The following is a 15361-nucleotide window of genomic DNA, read 5'->3' as shown; positions in this document are numbered from 1 at the left end:
ACGGTTCGGTTTGATCGATTTTTGATTAAAACCAAAACCAAACCAATTTAATCGGTTTTTAAAATTTTAAAACCAAAACCAAACCAAATTAAATACAAACCATCGGTTTGGTTCGGTTTTCGGTTCGTAGTAAGCTAATAATAAGTCGATGATAGTGAAACAACACTAGACAATAATCTGAAAATAATTTGCTAAATTTATACTTTTTTATATATTTCTTTCGGAACTGAAAGTTTATTTACCTCTTTATATGAAAAGAATGAACAAAAAAATAACTAAAAATTTGCTTTCTCAAGCTTTAGTCACTGTAGTCCTGTAATTTGAGTTTGCTTTATTTACTCTTATGGTAGGATTTTTTTTAACTCTTCTTGATTAGCCTCAATCCTCCGACAGGGAGATGGTTCAACGGGGGGATAATATTGGGCAATATTTTTCTGGTATCCATATTTCTTTAGGTGAACAGGGGAGGAACCTCCATGCAATGGTGTAGCTGGCCTGCTTGTGAGGGGACTCACATTTCCTGATGGCCGGCCGCTCTTCGCCCGCAGCTTCGCCGTCTGGTGCCATGTTCTTATAGGGGATGCCACATTGTCACCAAAGATAACCGGTTTCATTGTTGATCCCATCTGCAAACATGTCCAATAATTAATGAAATGTATTCATGATTTTTTCCCCGTAATATATGTAACCTTATGTTGGGATCGAAATAACATGCAAAGCCGACGACAAAAGATTTATACTAAAAGAGAATATTATAATGGAGTTTGGTTAATGGACCTACATATTAAAATTAGTATAAAAGCATAAAAATTATTGAGAGAAAAATCTGCCCATAAACAAGACTATATTATTGTTGTTATTGTAAGAAGTAGAGATCCTCAATTATAGATGTCCAAGACTTTTCCTTCAAGAAAATGATAGAGGCATACGAAAGAGATTTATTTTTTAGGAGTATTTTTCCCTTCTTTCAAGAAAGAGAGTCCTAATAGACTAGAAATTCAGGGCAAAATCTAACGCTTTCCTCTTGATTATATGAAAGACGAGTCACCCTTTAATAGTTAATTGGATGAGTTTAGGTTCTATATATGGGCAGTGTAAATGATATTTATACGTTTAGATCACTTATAATAACAACCTAATAAAATTAGTAACTAACATGTCACATGTTAAATTACGCATTTAATGTAATGAATTTTTACATTGTCAATATATATATGCATATATTATTATATCCTGATTGAGTCATTGTTCAAAGGGACAGAGATTAAAAGTTGCAGTATTGAGAAGTGGAAATTGTATGAGAAATGCTACATATTAATTCGTTTCAAGATATATTGAACAATATTTCTTAACGGGATTAAGGTGGTTGATACCAAAAAAGTAAATTACGAACAATTAATCTAGGAGAGAGGGAAGAGGATACCTGAGTAACCAAGGCATATAGTGGAAGAGCCGTAGCTACAGCGCACTTGAATGAGAGCCCTAACAAGATCAAAATGCATCAATGAATATGCTCCTTAATTTATGGCCACATGCAATAGGGGGGAAATATTAAAAAGGAGGATTTAGTCTATGTTTTGTTAGGTAAAAGTAGCAAAGTTATTGTATGGGTCCAAATTTGACTGACCACGACCGACGACGAGTACGATGATTGACGGAGCCTTCTTGAATTGGCGTCCTGAGGGAGATGACCCTGAGACAAACCAGAGAATGGATGACTCTTGTAATAATGCATGCCCATTAGGGGACATTGGGAATATTCCTTTGAATAATTCCTTGTAATTTATCTTTTACTACTTAGAAGATTCTCGCTCTTTATATATATAGAGGGTAATAACCTTGCAGAGGGAGATTCCGAATTCTGGCTACATTACTATTTATGAATAAAAAGAAATCTCGTGATCCATCTTCTCTTTATCTATCGCTCTTTCTAGAGATTATTATTCTCTGCTAAGATTTACCCCTTCATCTTTGATTTATTTGTTCAAAAAGATTTTAATATCTTTTGAGTTAAACAATTTGGCGCCCACATGGAAAATCAAATGCGACAATGGACCCCAGTTCGTCGGAAAGAAAAAGATCGAGTTTTTCAAAAAATGGCACATCAAGCGAATAATCTCCACGCCATATCACCCTGCCGGCAACGGTCAAGCCGAATCCTCCAATAATGTAATACTGAATATATTGAAAAAGAAACTTGAAAATGCCAAAGGGTTATGGCCTGAACTACTACCGGAAGTATTATGGGCATACCACACTACGCCAAAAACCAGCATAGGTGAGACGTCATATTCACTGGTCTACGGGACTAATGTAGTTATACCCATCGAGGTCGGAGAGCCCAGTTTGAGATACTCCAACGAGAGCAGACCAATCAACGACAAAAGTAGGCTACAAAATCTGGATAAAGTCGAAGAACGGAGAGACATAGCCCACATAAGAATGGTAGCCCAGAAGCAACAAGTGGAAAGGTACTATAACAAGAGGGCCAAGGTGCAACCGCTCAAAGTCGGAGATTATGTCCTCAAGGCTAAAACACAAGCCGCAAAAGACCCTAATGAGGGAAAACTGGGAACAAACTGGGACGGACCATACAAAATCACAGCTGCAACAAATAAAGGAGCATTCTAGTTAGAAACAATGGAGGGAAAACTACTCCAAAACAACTGGACTGTCGCCCATATCAAATACTTCCACCTCTAAAAGAAGGTGTCACCCAAGTCGTATTCTTTTTCCCTCACTCGGGTTCTGTACCAATCGGGTTTTCCCGGGAAGGTTTTTAATGAGGCGGCAAGTGAGACGTTTCGAGATTTGGAGTGCTGATTCATTACCCGCCCATCGACATATTTTCCGGAGCGCGAAGTAATAAAGGGACTGGATATAGATAATCATCTCCATTGTATGTACAGAGTCGACATGTGATTATCACAAGAATATAATCAAATCTCCATTGTATGTACAGAGTCAGCATGTGATTCTTACAAGTATATAATCAAACCTCCATTGCATGAATAAAGTCGACATATCTTCCTACGGGAATAGGATCAAATATCCAACAAGAAATGGCCAAGGCCATCAACAAAAACATGGGTTCGACCTCATTCGAACTACGACGGGATCCTAATTCAATGACAGTTCGAAGCAACATCCCAATGGCCAAGGCCATCGATAAAAACATGAGTTCGACCTCGTTCGAACTACGACGGGATCCTACTTCGACGACAGTTCGAAGTAACATCCCAATGGCCAAGGCCATCGACAAAAATATGGGTTCGACCTCGTTCAAACTATGACGGGATCCTACTTTGACGATAGTTCGAAGTAACATCCCAATGGCCAAGGCCATCGACAAAAACATGAGTTTGACCTCGTTCGAACTACGACGGGATCCTACTTCGACGACAGTTCAAAGCAACATCCCAATGGCCAAGGCCATCGACAAAAACATGAGTTCAACCTCATTCAAACTGCGTTGGGATCCTACTTCGATGACAGTTCGAAGCAACATCCCAATGGCTAAGGCCATCGAAAAAAACATGAGTTCGACCTCGTTTGAACTACAACGGGATCCTACTTCGATGACAGTTCGAAGCAACATCCCAATGGCCAAGGCCATCGACAAAAACATGAGTTCGACCTCGTTTGAACTACGACGGGTCCTACTTTGACGATAGTTAGAAGCAATATCCCAATGGCCAAGGCCATCAACAAAAATATGGGTTCGACCTCGTTCAGACTATGACGGGATACTACATCAATGACAGTCTGAAGCAACATCCCAATGACCAAGGCTATCGACGAAAAAAAGGAATTTTTGCCCAAAATCTAAATCGACTTAACAGCTCGACGGGTATCCCGGATATCGTAAGAATTGCAATGAAGAATGAATCGACAAAATATATTTTACATTGCATCAAAATGTTATTTACACTCATCTTTACAAACGAGCTCAAGTATGCCCCCTACAAAAACCCCAAAATAAAAGCAATTACAAACAAAGACTACACATCATCCCCGGTGGGTTAAGCATCTTCGTACCACGAGTCTGAAGCAAGACAGTTCGCATCATCAGAATTAATGTCATCCTCGTCGGGTGTAAGGGGGCCGTACCTACATGCCTCACGAGCTGCACGAGCTTCGGTGTGCACGGCCTGAAGTTCCACCTCAGTTGCCCTCCCCTCGGCGTAAAAAGCCTTGTACACTTCAAGCCAGGCCTCAACATGGACCCACAACACATATAAATGATGAGGCACGACCAGATCGGTTGAGGCACGACCAGATCGACTGAGGCACGAGAACGTCGACTTGCATCCTCCGCCCTCAGCAAGGCCACTTGTCCATTTAACATAGATATCTCCGCCTCCAGTTCTTTGACATGCCCTTCGAGCCCCGCCACCTTGAGATTAGAGGCCTCTGTCTCTTCAGTCAGCTCTGACCTACAAACACGGAGGGTATTCTCTAAAGATGCAGTTCCAGAAATAGCTCCCGCCAACTTATCAGTACCGATGCTCAGCTCGCCCTTAAGCCTTTCTACCTCCACCGCCCTCGCACTCAACTCAGCGGTCAAACTGGCCACCTTTTCCTGAAAGTCGGCATTTTCGGCCATCACCCCCTGCTCAACTCAAGCTCGTCATCCTTAACCTTAAGGGAAGCCTCGAGTTCTCTGTTATGGGTGACAGTCTTCATGAGCTTCTCATCCCGCTCCCTCAACTCTTAGATCTTACGCTCTAGTTGGTCCTCCCGCTATTTGAGCCCTTCGCGAAAGAATTGAAACTCAGGGTCCTGGTTATAAATGCTGGCCATCGCGTGATGCTTAGCACGATACTGTTGATATTTGGAAGACATCTTCTCATAAATGGTCGTCCTTTTGCTCTCCCTACACTCTCGCTCAATCTCCATGACGAGGGTCTGGCACAAAAAGAAAAGAAAAGGGAGAAGTTAGAAACAAAGTGCAGATCGACGATCACCACACAAACCCAACGACAAAAAGGGAAGGAAAGGCACCTACCCGCAAGGCCATACCAGCGACCTTCTGAGACAACTCCATGTCGCTCATCGCTCTAAGCACCTCATTTTCAGGGGCAGCACATAGAGGAGCTAAAGCAGATGCCACTTGCTCGCAGTTCAGCAGCAAGTTATAGTCCCCCGGGATGACTATGTGACGATTAGACCTTCCGTTCTGACCTCTACGTAAGTATGGCGATCTACGAACTCGTTGACATCCTCTGGGTGGACATCTGAACCTGAGTCATAACACTTAACACGACGGCCTCCGACATTGGACGATGCACCTCCCTCAGTAGAGCGTACTGAGTCGACTCCTAGGTAAACTCCTTCCATTTAGGAAAATCTACCCGATAAAATGGCGTCAGCCATAAATACAGGCACGGGCACCATCTACGACGCCCTGCTTCTATCAGCGTCCACGACCATGCCCTTCCCAAGCTCCACCCTCCTCTTTTTTCTCGATAACGGCTTGTCCCCGTTAGAGGATTCATCCAAAGGATGTGAAGCCGGTACCGAAGAAGCCTCCTCCCTCACAACCACGACTCGAGAGGGGCCTTCTAATTGAATAGGTTGAGGATGACCCTCTCGAACAAATTCATTCAAAATAAGCTGCATGTCCGCGGTAGCAATGGCCTGTCGAAACGCAAGGACTAACGCCCTCCACCTGGAAGCTCCTCGACCTTTCATCACGAATGGTCGTATTAATAAACAAAGTCATACGGCCAACAGAGTGGTATGGAAAAAAATTACCAGAGGGGACTTTAGGGCTATAATTCTTCACGAAGGAAGGCCAATCTCAGGTTTCCGCTGCATGAGGCAACAGACGGGCTACCCAATCCCTAATATCCGCAATAGGGCAAGATGGACGTCCCATAGCTGCAAACGGGAAGCAAACAAACTTTATAATGAATACAGATGAAGAGTAAAACGAGTGGCGACACTTAGGAGTCTCATTCCATCGCTCCGGGAACCTGGCGGAGTCAGAAACAACATGTTCGGTCTTGACAAAGAAGTACTTGTGCCAAAACTTGCGACTTGCCTGGTCATCTATCCCGACCACCAGCCCTTTCGTACCACGGAGACTCAAATGCACCATGGTGCCCCTGTGGAAGTCAGGTGTGAAGAGGTGAAAAAGGTGGTGAATTGAAACGTTACACTCCGCCAATTTCGCATACTTGATTAGCGGCAGAAGTATCTTAAGCTTATACGGCAAAGGTTGTGCCGGACAAACTTGGTTGAACCTACAGAACTCTTCCACTAAGGGGAAGAGAGGAAGAGTATAGCCAATCATAAAAGGGTACTCGTAAAAAGCACAGTACCCAGGTCTGTGGACATCTACGGAATCTCTCCCCGCTGGAACCATATCTACATGAGCGGGAATGCCATACTTCACACGAAGAGAGTCAATGTGAACTTGCTCCGTCTCAGAGAGTACGGGGTCCGGAGTAGAAGGGGGATCTTTGAGGAAGTCACTTCGAGACAAGGGGTGTCTTGGCAGTAATTCCTCCACCGTAGGAAGGTTGTCACCCTCTTCTACCGCCGCGTCTTCACTGCCCGAAGGGGGCATCATGGACGGTGGAACGGCTTCAGGAATCCTTTCGCGAGATCGGTGTTGCCTCGGCATGCTTCTGTTAAAAGAAAGGAGGTGCTGATACCGTAGAAACAAAGGAAAAAGATGAAGTTGTGAACGAAGAATTAAGAAGAAGAAGCAGAAAATTATCAGTGTTAGCTCGGAAAGATAAGGAGGTTATCAAGAGTGGAATGGCCAAAAACTTTTGAAAAAACAAACCCTTCACCTATTTATAGGGTTGGGTGGCGCCAGAATCGAAGCAGAGAGTCACAAAGTAGCGCTAAAATCGAAGCATCAAGTCATCAACTCCTGCCTCGAAAACATGCGTGATGATGACGCACGTGAAGATGACATCATTTTCCGGTAAAGTATATTACCCGGTTTCTTGCTAAGCACGCTGACCATCCCCCATTGGACACTTCGTAATGTCTCAATGGCTCAAAATTTCTCCATAGGAACGCATGATGTCCGCTCATCGAGGACGCACCCAGTTGCGACCTCGACAAGTGGAGGGACTAACTGTATGCGTCCAAATTTGACTAACCACGACCGACGACGAGTATGACGATTGACGGAGCCTCCTTGAATTGACGTCCTGAGGGAGACGACCCTGAGACAAACCAGAGAATGGACAACCCTTGTAATAATGCATGCCCATTAGGGGACATTGGGAATATTCCTTTGAATAATTCCTTGTAAATTATCTTTTACTGCTTAGAAGAGTCTCGCTCTTTATATATATATAGGGTAATAACCTTAAAGAGGGGATTCCAAATTCTAGCTACATTACTATTTATCAATAAAAAGAAATCTCGTGATCCATCTTCTCTTGATCTATCACTCTTTCTAGAGATTATTATTCTCAGCTAAGATTTACCCCTTTATTTTTGATTGATTTGTTCAAAAAGATTTTAATATCTTTTGAGTCAAACAGTTATGCCATTAGAATTATATAATGATTTTTGCTCCAACTAGTACTCTTATGGGAAGTGAAATATTACTAGTAAGAAGCTCACCCCACGGAGAGTGATATGGCTATGTCTGATGCATTCTTGTGGAAGCAAGATGGTAAATTAAATTTCCACTGCAAATACATGTGTCAGTTTTAATATCCAAGAAACAATGAAACAAGAAAGAAATTGTTGTTTCCTTTTTTTTCTTTGTTTTTTTTGTGGGGTGTGGGTGATCCATGCCGCATGAGTAATGAGTCGGCACACGAAACTTTAAGAGCCCGTTTTGAAATCAGCGTTTGTTATTTTTATTTTTTACTTGAAGAGGCATTTTGGAAATTTTCGAAAATTTGAAAAACTCCAAAAAACTATTTTTCAAAATTTTCACTCAAATCACTTACAAAACTTAAAAAACAATCGAAAATTATATCATATCCAAATACAACTCTAAATATCAAATACCATTTTCACTTGGAAAAAAATTTCACCCTATTTTATAATTTTACAATTTTTATGTCCAAACGCTCACTAAATTTGTCTAGAATGTATCTATTTATCTTTTGTCAAATATGTGGGTACACTGAATTGAAAATCATCAAAAAAATTAAGGAAGCTCCTATTTAATGTTGTTGACTCTGTTTCAATTGGTTTTTGGTTGTTTACAAAGTTGTTTTTAGTTTTTTTGACCCTATCTTTTTTTACACATTAGAGATTTATTTTTACACGTAAGAGATCTAAAAAGGTGATTTTTTTAAATTCAAAATTATAAAGGGGCATGGTATACAAATAGCACGTTAACAGAATAAGTCATTGTTGCGTTCGTTACCATTAGTTGTCCCAGTTCCATCCTCGGCCACACCTCATGCTACGACCTTAAAGGAAGGAAAGCAAAAGAAATTGAAACATATATAAATACACTTACCCAGCTCCAAGCAAAGAAAGCAAGTTGATATGCATCCTGCAAAACCAAAAAAATGCGACAAATATATTCGAATTATCAAATTCTCAATAGTAATTTTGTCGGAACAATTTTCATCTTATATATAAACAAATGTGTATCATGCCACATATTTTTATAACTATTCTCAGCAATAGATTGTGAAATTACTCAAGTATTATTAATTCATAATTACCTGAAAGGGAACAAAATGAATCAAGAAGAGTAAAAGAGTAGGGCGATTGAACAAAAAAAGATCATCCATAATCAAAACAACCCCTAATGCTCTTCCAAACCATTCAATGTCTTATTTCCTCCTACCCCCTACTATTCAGAAACATCTAGATAAAATCCAACAAGATTTTCTTTGGGGTTCCACCACTTAATCTAGAAAGATTTATTATGTCAAATGAGACACAGTCACCTTACCAAAAGAGAAAGGAGGTCTAGGAATTCATAAGTCCTCCCATAAAAACCTTTCTCTCCTAGCCAGCCTTTCATGGAGACTATTCACACAACCCTCTAAACTTTGGGGTACCATCCTGATAAGCAAATATAGTGCACGCACCAATGCAAAAATTTGTTCCTTTACCTAGCACAACATTTTTTCTGGTTGGAAAATTTGCTCAAAAGGTATTGCTTGGAACATTGGCAATGGCACATGTGTAGATTTCTGAGATTTCATTTGGCTTCCTAACAATCAATCACTTCGTAGCATGATTTATGGGCCTTTAACTCCACATGACACTCACAAACAAATCAGTGAGATTTATACTAATAATAGCTGGGATCTATCCAACCTTTCATTTGCTTTACCACAGGAAATCACCAATCTTATACTTTCTATAAATCCCTCTCTTAATAACAACCTCACTGACTATCCTTATTTGTTTTTGACCTCTAATGGTAATTTTTTTGACAAAAACAACTATATCACTTCTCCACCAGGAATGCCCTCAAACATCTACTCCTTCCTTTGAATGGATTTGGAAACTCAATACCTTAAATAAAATTAAACACTTCCTTTGACAATGCATGCACAACAGACTCCCCACAAAATCATGCCTTAATCATATTGATTTACAAATCGACCATATTTATACCCTTTGTCTACAAGTAGAAGAGACTACCACCCATATCTTCCTCTATTGCCCCTACGCAACTCTTTTCTGGAATATTGTTGGTCTTAACACTAACACCCTAATTCTTAACACTCACTGGCTCAATGCTTTAAGACAGACTTCCCACCAAATCCCAAACCTCTCCTTAACCTGGGAAGAATTCCTTCCCTTTGCTCTGTGGCTTTTATGGAATATTAGCAATAACAACATCTTCAATCGAAAAAACAACATCCTCTCCAGTCACCTTGTCTATGCATGGGCCCTAGAATATAAGCACTGTGTAATCATCCCTCCTAGTAGTGATCACTCAACTACGCGCTGGTAACCCCCACATACTAACCTTATTAAGCTTAATATAGACGGCTTCTTCCACAACAAATACTCAATAGGTGGTATTGGAGGAATCTTCAGAGATGACCAAAGACAATGGATTCTTGGTTTTAGTAAGGACATTCTGGGCCCTACCCCAATTGCAATTGAACTTCAAGCACTAAAACATGGAATTCAAGTAGCTATGGAGAATAATTGGACAAACCTTGTGATCGAAACTGTAACGACCCAACCGGTTGTTTTGGGAAATTAAACTTTGTTCGGCGGTGTAAGGTCTGAAACAACTTCATAATATGAGTATCGACTTGAGTGCATGGTGGAATTCAATTAACGGATGGTTTAGAGTCAAATTGGAAGAAGGAATCCAGCTTTGGAAGTTTGAACGGTAAGAATTTGACCAGAGTTGGATTTTTGAGTAAATGGTCCCGGAATAAATTTTTGATGATTCCAACAGCTTCGTATGGTGATTTTGGACTCAGGCTCGTGTCCGGATTCAGATTTGGAGGTCCATAGGGTAAGTTGAGGCAATTCGGCAAAAGTTGGAAAATGGAGAAGTTTGACCCACAGTTGACTTTTGGGATATTGGGGTCAGAATTCATGTCCGAGAGTTGGAACAACTCCGTTATGTCATTTTGTATTTGTCTGCAAAGTTTAACGTCATTCTGGGTTGATTTGATCGGTTTCGGCTCAAGTTTTCGAAGTTGGAAGATTTGGAAGTTCATAAATCGATTCATGGTGCGATTCGTCGGTTCGTTGTTGTTTGATATGATTTGGGACCTCGAACGAGTCCATGTTAGGTTATATGACTTGTTTGTGTGTTTAGACGGGATCTCGGTGGCCTCGGGTATGTCCCGGGTGGGCTACGGGTCATTTTTCCCTTGTTTTGAACTACTGTTTCTTCTTCTGGTATTCCTCTATCGCAATCGCGAACGGCCTCTCGCGTTCGCGATGTGTTGTTACTGGTTGCATCTTTTTCCTTCATCGTGTTCGCATAGAAATTCCCACGATCGTTAAGGTCTGCTTTCCTCTTCTTCGCGTTCGTATCCATTTCCCCGCGTTCGCGTAATCTCCTGCCATTGTTCATCGCGTCCGCATCCTTTATTTTACGAAGGGTATTTCTGGAAAGCTTGATTCTCTTCTCCACGATTGTGACCCAATCTCCACGATCGCGATGCATAAATCCCTGGGCAGAATAAATAGTACTCTATTCCGAGGGTTAGCCATTTTTAACATTTTTGGAAGTTCTAGAGCTCGATTTTGGGCGATTCTTTATGGGTTTTTCAAGCAAAATGATTGGGTAAGTGTTATTCTCCTAGAATATATTATATTCCATGAATTTGTCTTCATTTTTATCATTTAATTTGTGATTTGGGTTGAGGAAAATGTGGGTTTTTAAAGAAAATTTCTAAAATGAAAGATCATGATTTGAGGGACCAAATGGTGTCGGAATTGGATAAATTTTGTATGGTTGAACTCATTTTGGAATGAGTGATCAGATTTTTTAAAATTTGGCGAGTTTTGAGGTGCGGGCCCGGGGGTCGACTTTAGGGTCGATTTTTATATTTTTGTAAAGATTGAAACTTTATGATTCAGAATAGTTTCTTATGTATTTTATTTGAGCTTTGAAGTTAATTTGGTTAGATTTGAGCCGTCCGGAGGTCTTTTCACCCGATAGGTGCATTTTAGTGTATCGGTTTGTCGCCTTTGAGGTAAGTATCTTGCCTAACCTTGTGCGGGGGATTTTCCCATATGATTTGACTCTTCTATGCTAATTGTAGTCCGTGCATGCGAGGTGACGAGCGTGTGCTCGGACTTATTTGCGGGAAATTTTGCTACAGGATTCTAAGGTCCTTATGTTCATTATGTGGAAAGTAGTTCGTTATAATTGGTTTTTCCTAACTACTTAAATTGCCTCTATATGCCATATGATGTTATCAGCTTTCCTCTAATTCTACATGTTACGTTGACCCTTAATTGCCTTAATTGAAGTAATTGCCTTCCTTATTATTTTGATACTCCTTGATTGTAAGTTCCTATGTGACTTCGTGCAAATATATTACATGTCCAATTGTTGTGGTTATCTGTGTAGCTATCTCGTGCATATTATGTCTTGTTATTGTGTTAAGGTTATCGTGTTTCTTGTTTTTTGACCCTTATTTTCTATTGTTGATTCCCTTGCCGGGATGTTATTATTTTTTATTATTGACTCCATTGCCCGGATGTTGTTGTTTCTACTATTTGGTTGAGGAAGCGTGATAAGGTACAAAGGGTGATGCCGTGCACATGTACATTTATATTGATTGGTCTGTAGTGCGGGATACAAAGAGATCCCCAGCACATACATTGAGGATACCAAGAGATCCCTAGTACATATATTGAGGATACCAAGAGATCCTCGGGATACCAAGAGATCCCTAGTACATATATTGAGGATACCAAGAATTCCTCGGGATACCAAGAGATCCCTAGTACATATATTGAGGATACCAAGAGATCCTAGGGATACCAGGAGATCCCTAGTGCATATATTAAGGATACCAAGAGATCCCTAGCACACATATTTACGTTTGGGACTACGGGATGATATCCTGGGAGATCCCCTGTTAAAATCATTATGTTCTGAGCTGATGTTTTCATTTATTCTATCCATGTGCAAACATTCATATTTACGTTCCATTCCTTATACTTACTAGTTGGTGCGAATTATGTTAGGACACTTGCACAAGCATACATGTGGTTAATCACCTTTATCGAGTAGGATGCTCGTTGAGATTTTTGAGTGTAGACGCACCCTTGTTCATATTCCTTCCATGTGAGAATGACTCTTTGGGCATGTGAGTTGTCAGTATAATTATGAGGGGTGATGAGAGCACAGGATGCCAAGTGTTAGGGTTCAGGTATTGGGATCCACATTGTATGATTATGAGATGAGGTGTCACATGGTGACTTATATTCGGAGGATTTTCTTTATAGTAAAGATTATACTTGAAGCATTATTTGGAAAGAAACCCTTCTGAAAAAGACACTTATTTGAGAAGTATAATTCAAACCAATTTTTTTTACCACTTGAAAAGAGTTTGATTATTTGACTGATACTTGATGGTTAAGACTCAAAGTGAGGGCTGGCGTAGTTGCTGCGTGATGATTTGCCCTTACTGTACCTTGTGATTTCGATTTGGGTTGTATTTTTCTTTGTTCACTTTTATGAGCTTTATTATGGGTTTTTTCCACTATACTTGTTATTTCCTTTCCTTATTGCATTTTTCTGTATTGTTAGAAATCGTTTAGTCTTTATACATATATCATGTTTGGTTGTTTTCTATACTTATACTTGTTCTGCTTATTAGACCAATAGGTGTCTTGACTGCTCCTCATCACTACTTCACCGAGGTTAGTCTTGATACTTATTGGGCACCGCTGTAGTGTTCTCATACTACACTTCTGCACATTTTTTATACAAATCCAGGTAATGTTCGTTAGTAGCGGTGTGGATTCTTGCCGAGGAGACTCAAGGTAGTCCTGTTGTTGCGTTCGCAAGCTTCAGAGTCACCTTCCTATTTTATATGCACATTGTTGTACTTATTTCCATACATTTTTGTTTAGAAGTTGTAGTGAAACTCTGTAGAGCTTATGACTTGTACTGCCGGGTTTTGGGAAGTTTTTCATTGTATAAAGGATTCATCTCAGAAGCATTCTAGTTGTTATGAGTTATTGTTGTTATTCCGCATTTTAGTAGGCTTACCTAGTCCTTAAGACTAGGTGCCATCACAAAACCCAACGGAGAGAAAAATTGGGTCGTGACAGGTTGGTATCAGAGTTCTAGGTTCATAGGCGCTACGAGTCATAAACGAGTTTAGTAGAGTCTTGCGGATCGGTACGGAGACGTCTGTACTTATCTTCGAGAGGCTACGGGACTATTAGGACAATCTCACTTCTTTCATTCCTATCGTGCGAGCTTAGTGATCTTGGGGTTTGAACTTTTATCCTTCCACTCTCTCACCGATAGTGAGGACACGAGATATGGTTATCGATGACGCTACTGTCGGAGCAGGTGTCGCCAGAGGCAGAGGCAAAGACCGACGAGGAGTACTTGCCACAACTAGAGAACCCTAGAGCAGGGAATTCACGCTAGTCAGGTCGCAAGTGTCGTGGCGACATATTTTGCCGTTCTAGTTTAGCCCGTGGTAGGGCAGCAGTATCCGAGGAAGGGCAGCTTAGACTTGCAAGGTTCAAGAAAAATGTGACCCTCTTACATTCGGTGTTTGGGCTTCAGAGAGCGCACGAGGTTTATTGAGGAGTGCCATCGCACTCTTCGTACTGTGGGTACTGTTGAGACGAGTGGGGTTGCTATTACTACATTCCAGCTTCAAGAAAATGGCTTATCAGAGGTGGCAGGTATATGAGTTGAGTATCCGGCCGATACAGTTTCACTTACATGGGTTCAGTTTTCAGAGATGTTTTGAGGAAGTTTGTACCTTAGTCGCTTCAGGATGCATGGCGCGCAGAGTTTGAGCAGTTGCGTCAGGGCACTATGTTAGTATTAGAGTATGCTGCTAGATTCAGTGATTTGGCCAAACATGCACCCGCCTTGGTCGCTGTAGTTAGAGAGCAAGTCCGTAGATTCATTGAGGGGATTAGGCATGATATTCGGTTCAGTATGGCTCGAAAGTTGGAGTCAGATGTTTCGTTTTAGCAGGTGGTAGGGATTGCTCGCCGGCTATAGAGCATGTGGGACCGGGAGTGAAAGGACAGATGAGATTAGTAGAGAGGGTTTAGGGAGGTGAGAAGGCCTCATAAACCGAAGAGATCTGCTGGTTCTTATTTTGGGAGACAGGGTGCGACATGATAGAGGTTTCATGGGACATCTAGTTCAGTTTGAGCTCCAGGTGTTCATGGGTCTCAGAGTACACGTACCACACAGTTTCCACAGCCACGTCAGTAGTGGGGTTGCTTGAGTATGGAGATACTAGCCACATGGTGAGGGATTTCCCCAGATTTGGGGTAGATGTGCCACAACAAGGTATTCATGTTAGTAGAGGGCGACTAAGAGGGGGAGGCCCAACCCACTGATATGTTTCATATAGTAGGCTTAAGGCCGCTATGCCAGGTGATGTCATTCAGGTATGCTTTCGGTTTGTTGTAAATGAGCACCATCCGTAGTTCATTACAGTTTTGCTTATCGGGGCGAGTTCCCCTATTTATTGCTCCACTTATGGTTGCGTTTCATGATTTGCACTATGTTTATGTGATTACCCTGATGGGAGGTTCTATGAGTGATAGCCGTGTCTATCATTTGTTTCTAGTCATTGTCGAGAGTTATCAGACTAATAGTAAATTCATGTTGTCCATTTCGGTAGGTTTGATGTGATTTCTGAGTATTCTTGGTTACGAGCTATGATTTTTATATTCCACCGGTGTGGGAGCCAGTACGTGTTGTAATTTTGTT

At 41.1% G+C, this 15361-nt stretch overlaps 1 pseudogene; it reads right to left on the bottom strand.

Annotated features, from left to right (window-relative positions):
- The window catches only part of LOC107782913 (MLO-like protein 2), a 76098-nt pseudogene that overhangs the window by 25370 nt on the left and 35367 nt on the right, over nucleotides 1-15361 (bottom strand).

This window comes from Nicotiana tabacum, chromosome 11 (assembly GCF_000715075.1).
Source record: "Nicotiana tabacum cultivar K326 chromosome 11, ASM71507v2, whole genome shotgun sequence".
In the NCBI taxonomy this organism is placed as follows: Eukaryota; Viridiplantae; Streptophyta; class Magnoliopsida; order Solanales; family Solanaceae; genus Nicotiana; species Nicotiana tabacum.
This window is presented reverse-complemented; position numbering and strand designations above follow the sequence as displayed.